The following is a 7315-nucleotide window of genomic DNA, read 5'->3' on the forward strand; positions in this document are numbered from 1 at the left end:
GTTGATAACCATGATTAGTATGAGATCCCTACTTATGATATTATAAATTATGGACTCTACTCTTATGATCAAGTCAGTGATGTGTGTCAGTTTCCTTCCATCGAGTCTTGGGGGTACTTGTACCCAAAAACTATAGCTGTGTGCCTAGATCCATGTCATGTTTCACGATATCCAAACTCAAGCTATGATTTCATAGACTTCAGTCAGTCATGTGACTCAGGAAAATCTCATGATCTTAGTCAGTTGTCAGATATCAGTAACATTCCGTCAGTCATTGGAATCCAGTAAACTTAGTTTAGCTCTGCTAAACAATACCAATAGTATCAGTCCAGTTAATCAGTATCAGTTCAGCTAATCAGTTCAGTTCAGTTATTTAGTTTAGCTTAGTTATTCAGTTCAGTGTCCTTCAAATGGGAGTAGAGGTTAGCACCAAGTAAACCCAAGGATGGGAACTCACCCGCCAGTTCAGGGTGTGATTCTTAGTAGCAATCTTTGTGTTCCAGAACTACATAGCCAGCGTAGGTTGAGACATCTTAAACTGTAAGCTTAGGGTTGATGAGGTGGCTTAACCCATCTGTTTAGGGTTCTCACCATTCTCATTGAGTACTCGCCAGATAAGGGTTACTCACAGCTGTCCTTACCAGTGGCTCTGTATTGACACCCCTCTAGTTGGGGCAGAGATTGGACTCCAGCTTAGCCATAACAGCATACACGGGGCATATCAGTTAAACATTATTTCTCATAGTTTTAGTATCAGGCTCAGTAAAAGAACTCAGTGCATTCTTCAGATTTCAATATATACAGGACTGTCAGATACAGTCATCCATGTTATCAGTTTTAGTAATAGTCTCAGTAAAAGAACTTAGGGCGTTCTTCAAATTTTAGTATATACAGGACTGTCAGATACAGTCGTCCGTGTTATCAGTTTCAGCATCAGTCAGGACAGTTATTTTATAAACCATGTATTAGCTTATAGGTCATGCTATCATGTATTTACGGTCCCAGTTTCTATATATGTATGCTTGCACTCCCACGTTCATATTAGTCAGTCAGTGTTGTTCATTTATGAAACCCTTTATGTTCAGCCTACCTTTCTTGTATACTCGGTAATCCAGTTGTACTGATGCATTTGCGCTATGGTGCTTTCTTTTCATATTACACCATAGGTTCCGAGACATGAGCTCCAGCCCAGTAGTAGCGGTAGCGTTCTAGTCGCAGAGACACAGTGAGTCCTCATTGATTCGAGGATAATATGATTTGATTCACTTATTTATTCTTCAGTTCAGTTTTATGGAGTTAGTTGGAGACATGTTCCTTCAACTCCTTATTCAGACAGTTTAGAGGCTTTTGGATTTACTTTCAGATTTACGTCCAGATTTAGTTGTTTTTAGTATTTTCGCCCACATGATTGTATTCAGTTGAACCTTATAGCCTTACAGTTCTATATATTCCATACTATTATATTATGATTTGCAGTATACAGGTACAGATATCAGTCATGGGTTATCTTGTGGTCCCTAAGGGTCATGAGCACCGTGTAGCATTTCGGTTCAGCAAATCGGGGTGTTATAAACTTGTTATCAGAGCCTAAGGTTCAATAGAGTCCTAAGAAGTCTGAAAGCCATATTTAGTAGAGTCTTATACATGGGTGTGTTGCGCGCCACATTTATCGGAAGGCTATAAGATGTTTTAGGAACAGTCCCCTTTCTTTATTATTTATGTCATGCTAGTGAGCATAATTACAAGTTAAACTCTCAGTATAATCCATTCTTCTCTTATTCCAGACCATGGCCCCAAAGAGAAGAAACCAGCCAGCTCCTCAGCCTTAAGATCCCTTGGGCGAACATGTTTCCCATGTGGAGTTTAGAGCCATATTTACCATACTTGCTCAGTCCATGGATGCACAGACTGAATGGCCACCAGTCATTCCGGCCAATCCAGTGGCCACTCCTAAAGAAGCTAGGGTCGGGACTTCACCCGGGTGAACCCTCCATCTTTCCATGGGTCTAAGTTTGATGAGGACCCTCAAGAGTTCATTGACCAAGTCCAGAAGGTCATTGACATCATGGGTGCTACTTCTATTGAGAGTACTGAGTTAGCCGCCTACCAGTTAAAGGATGTTGCTTATGATTGGTACAAACAGCGGAAGTCTAAGAGGTTAGATGATATAGGCCCTATCGAGTGGGTGGAATTTGTCACAGCCTTCTTAGACAGATTCTTTCCCCAAGAGTTGAGGAAAGCCAAAGTTCTTGAGTTCATCAACCTCAGGTAGGGAATATGATGGTTAGGGAGTATTCTCTCAGATTTACTCAGCTAGCCAGGTATGCTCCTCATGTGGTTGCAGACAATAGAGCTAAGATAAGCAAGTTCGTGTCAAGGGTCAACGATAGCGTGGCAAATGAGTGTAGCTATACGATGCTGATCGGTGATATGACCTTAGCAAGACTCATGACCCATGCCTAGCAAGTAGAAGAGCAGAATTTTAAGACTAGGGAGAGGCATAACAAGAGAGAAAGGTTGAGTAATTTCAACTTTGCTCACCCCAAGTCAGAAGGAGGAAACCGTTCATAGTTTTGCTCTAAGTCAGCCGTTCCATCTCTTTTTTTACCAGAGCTCCAGTGTCAAAGTTCAGAGATGGCAATAGAGACAAATCACCAGGCTCTAAATCTCAGGGCAGTGTTAGCAGTGTCCGAATAAATCCTCTTTGTCAGACTTGTGGTAAGAACCATAAGGGCATTTGCAGAGCCGGTAGTGATGTCTGTTTTGGTTGTGGCAAGCCAGGCTACAGGATTAGGGAGTGTCTGCAGTCAAGTCTTAAGCGTCAGCAAAATCATTCTACAGCTCAGTCCAGTCGCCAGAACCAGCAGGGTGCCATTTCCAGTGCTACCAGTGGGCAACGCCCAAACAGACTCTATGTTCTTTAGTCCTGACAGGATCAGGAAAATTCTCCTGATGTCGTTACTGGTACGTTATAGATTTTCCATGTTCATATTTATGCTTTGCTAGACCCAGGTGTATCCTTGTCTTTTGTTACTCTATACATATCTAGCGATTTTAGAATTAGTCCCGAAGTCCTAGGAGAGACCTTCTCAGTCTCTACCCCAGTGGGTAAAACCATCATAGCTCGGCGAGAATACAGGAACTTCCCAGTTATGATATCTCAGAAATCCACATCAGCAAATTTAGTGGAGTTAGAGATGACTGATTTTGATGTCATTCTCGACATGGATTGGCTTCATTCCTGCTAAGCCACAGTAGACTGCAGAAATAGGATAGTTCAATTTTAATTCCAAAATGAGCTCGTCCTAGAGTGGAAGGGTAGCATTTCAGCGTTCAGGGGTCAACTTATTTCCTACCTTTGGGCAAGGAAAATGATTTCTAAAGGGTGTGTGTATCATATCATGTATGTTAAAGATTCTAGTTCTAAATATCTCAGCCTCAAAACAGTCCCTGTTGTTAATGAATACTCAGATGTCTTTCCCGAAGATCTTCCAGGCATTTCTCCCAAAAGGGAAATAGACTTCAGTATAGACCTTCTTATGGATACTCAACCTATTTCTATTCTACCATACAGAATGGCACCAGCAAAACTCAAGGAACTGAAAGATTAGTTGAAGGATCTCTTAGATAAGGGATTCATCAGACCCAGCATTTCCCCATGGGGTGTGCCAGTATTATTCGTGCACAAGAAAGACGATTCCCTCAGGATGTGTATTGATTATCATTAACTCAACAAGGTCACGGTCAAGAACAGATATCCTCTTCCCAGGATAAATAATATATTCGACCAACTTCAGGGTGCCAGTTACTTCTCCAAGATAGACCTCAGATCAGGCTATCATCAGCTCAGAGTTAGAGAAAGTGACATTTTAAAGACAGCTTTTCGTACTCAATATGGTCACTTCAAATTTTTAGTCATGTCATTTGGTCTTACCAATGCCCCTACAGCTTTTATGGATATGATGAACCTGTGTTCAAGCACTACTTGGACATATTTGTCTAAGCTTTTATAGATGATATTCTGGTCTATTCTCGCACAGAGCGTGATGATGCAGACCATCTCAGGATTGTTCTTCAGACTATCAGGGATCATTAGTTATTCGCTAAGTTCAGCAAGTACGAATTTTGCTAAGATCAGTAGAATTTCTTGGCCATATTATTTTCGGTGATTGCATTAGAGTAGATCCTCAGAATACTGAGGCTGTAAGAAACTGGACCAGACTCGTATCTCCATCAGATATTAGGAGTTTCTAGGGTTTGGCTGGCTATTACAGATGGTTTGTCGAGTGATTTTCTTCTATTGCATCTCCCATGTCTAGATTGACTCAAAAGAAGACTAAGTTTCAGTGGTCAGATTTATGAGAGAAGAGCTTTCAAGAGTTGAAGACTCGACTCACCTCCGCTCTAGTTCTAGCTATTCCAGATGGTTCAGATGGTTTTGTAGTCTATTGTGATACATCCAGAGTAGGTCTAGGTTGTGTCCTCATGTAGCATGGTAAGGTCATAGCCTACGCCTCCAGACAGTTAAAGCCATATGAGAAAAATTATCCTACTCATGATCTTGAGTTAGTAGTGGTAGTTTTTGCCTTGAAGATATGGAGGCATTATCTCTATGGAGTTCATGTAGATGTCTTCACAAACCATAAGGGCCTCCTGTATGTATTTTCCCAAAAAGATCTCAATCTTCGCCAGAGAAGGTGGTTAGAGCTCTTAAAGGATTACGACATGAGTGTTCTTTATTATTCGGGCAAGGCAAATGTTGTGGCCGACACTCTCAGTCGACTCTCCATGGGTAGTATTTCTCACGTTGAGGATAGTAAGAAAAAGATGGGTCAGGAGATCCATCAGCTTACCAGACTAAGCGTTCACTTAGTCGATTCTTCAGAGGGTGGTGTATTTGTTCATAGTAGTTCAGAGTCATATCTAGTTTTCGAGGTGAAAGAGAAACAAGACAGGGATCCTAGCCTTGTCAAGCTCAAAGAGTCAGTTTAGAATCAAAAAGTCCAAGGTTTTCTCTCAAGGGGGAGATGGTGTTCTTCATTGTCAGGGTCGTCTATGTGTTCCAGCTGTAGATGAATTGAGGCAGCGAATTCTTGTAGAAGCACATGGTGCGCGATACTCTATTCATCCAGGGGCCACTAAGATGTACCGCGACATATGGGAGATCTATTAGTGGACTGGGATGAAGAGAGATGTTGCAGAGTTTATGGCTAAGTTCTCTACATGTTAGTAGGTTAAGATAGAGCATTAGAAACCTAGTGGTTCTATGCAAGAGTTCACCATTCCTACTTGGAAGTGGGAAGAAGTTAACATGGACTTCGTGACAGGTTTGCCTAGAACTCGTCATCAACATGATTCAGTCTGGGTCATTATAGATAGAATGACCAAGTTAGCTCATTTCCTTCTTTCTCGTACTACTTATTCCACTGAGGATTATGCCAAACCCTATATCAAGGAGTTAGTCAGGTTACATGGTGTTCTACTATCTATCATCTCAGACAGAGGTACCCAGTTCATTTCTCACTTTTGGAAAGCATTCCAAAAGGGTCTCGGTACCCAAGTCCATCTCAGTACAGTGTTTCATCCTTAGATGGATGGTCAAGTAGAGAGGACCATTCAGACTCTTGAAGATATGCTAAGGGCGTGTCCAATTGACTTCAAGGGAAGTTGGGACGACCACTTGCCTTTGATTGAGTTTGCATACAATAATAGCTATCATTCTAGTATTCAGATGGCTCCATTCGAAGCTCTCTATAGTAGGAGATGTAGATCTCTAATAGGTTGGTTCAAAGTTAGTGAGGCCTAAATCATAGGTCTTGCTAGTATTCGACGCCTTAGAGAAAGTTCAGTTGATTAGAGAGAGACTCTGGGCTGCTCAGAGCCCACAGAAGTCCTATGCAGATGTTCGTAAAAAGGATCTCAAGTTTGAGTTCAATGACTATGTCTATCTTAAGATCTCTCCCATGAAGGGAGTGAAGAGGTTCGGCAAGAAAGGAAAACTCAGTCCCAGATATATCGGTCCATTCAGAATTCTTTGTCGCTTCGGAAAGGTAGCTTATGATCTTAAGTTGCCTTCAGATCTAGCCTCAGTCCATCCAGTCTTCCATGTCTCTTTGCTAAAGAAGTCCATAGGTGAACCAGCAGTTGTTGTCCCTATTCAGAGCACGACATTCAGAACAGCCTCTCTTATGAAGAGATTCCAGTCAAAATCTTAGATTATCAGACTCGTAGATTGAGGAACAAAAAGTCCCTCTAGTCAAGGTTCTTTGGCAAAATTAGTCTCATGAGGGAGCTACTTGGGAAGTAGAAGCAGATATGCGTACCAAGTATCCTCACCTCTTCCCCTCCAATTAAGATCAAGCTCAAGGTAACAGTTCTCCTTAAGCTTATGAAGTTTCATATTCATGTTACCAGTATAAACTTGGTACCTATTAACAGTTTCATACTCAGTCATGCATTCATGTATCAGTTGTCCATGCATTAGATATGCACAATTTCAGTATGTTTATCATATTAGTCATGAGATCAAGTTTCAGTTCTACATGTTCAGTTCAGTTTCTACTGTCTTGTATCCCTTCTCAGTAAATTCTCATTCGAGGACAAATATTCCCAAGGGGGAGATATTGTAATACCCCGTATGTTTCTAATCCTGTGATTCATACTTGAGTACATCACTTACAATGAATATCCTAGTGATAGGATAGCTTATTATCCATTAAGCATGTTCATATGAGTCACTTAAGGTAATACAAGCTAAGAGTTTTTGAATCCATCAAGTTTTAGTGTTCAATTTTGCAAGGGTCATCTTTCAACGAGTATAACTCAATGTTAATGTAGTACTTTGTCTGATTAAGAACCACCAAGTAGTAGAAAATTGCATTAGCTTTCCAACGATACCAATTTTTCCTTATTCCAATACCCGAGCGAAAAGTTATGCCCATTTTCGTGAGAGACAGTAAGCATAGGCGATTGGTTAGGCGGCATAGGCGATTGGTTAGGCGCCGTCCAACCCAAGCATAGGCGATCACTTGGTCGCTACCTAAGTAAATTTCAGGTGTCAAAAACACTTCATCTTGAGTGATTTTAAAGATAATTAAGTCTTTAAATACTCCTTATACGTCCCTAAACTCAACCCTACGAAATATATATCTTCTAAACATACTACAACCCTATTTTCATCTCAAAGATCATCATCCAAGAGCACTAAAGGAGAAAAACAACTAGGGTTGCATAATTAAGCTTGAAGATCCGATTTTAAGGAAATTCCTCCGTCAATCATCAAAAATCTTTCTTCTATGGTATGCGTAGTGTTCAT

This window comes from Capsicum annuum, chromosome 6 (assembly GCF_002878395.1).
Source record: "Capsicum annuum cultivar UCD-10X-F1 chromosome 6, UCD10Xv1.1, whole genome shotgun sequence".
Lineage (NCBI taxonomy): Eukaryota > Viridiplantae > Streptophyta > Magnoliopsida > Solanales > Solanaceae > Capsicum > Capsicum annuum.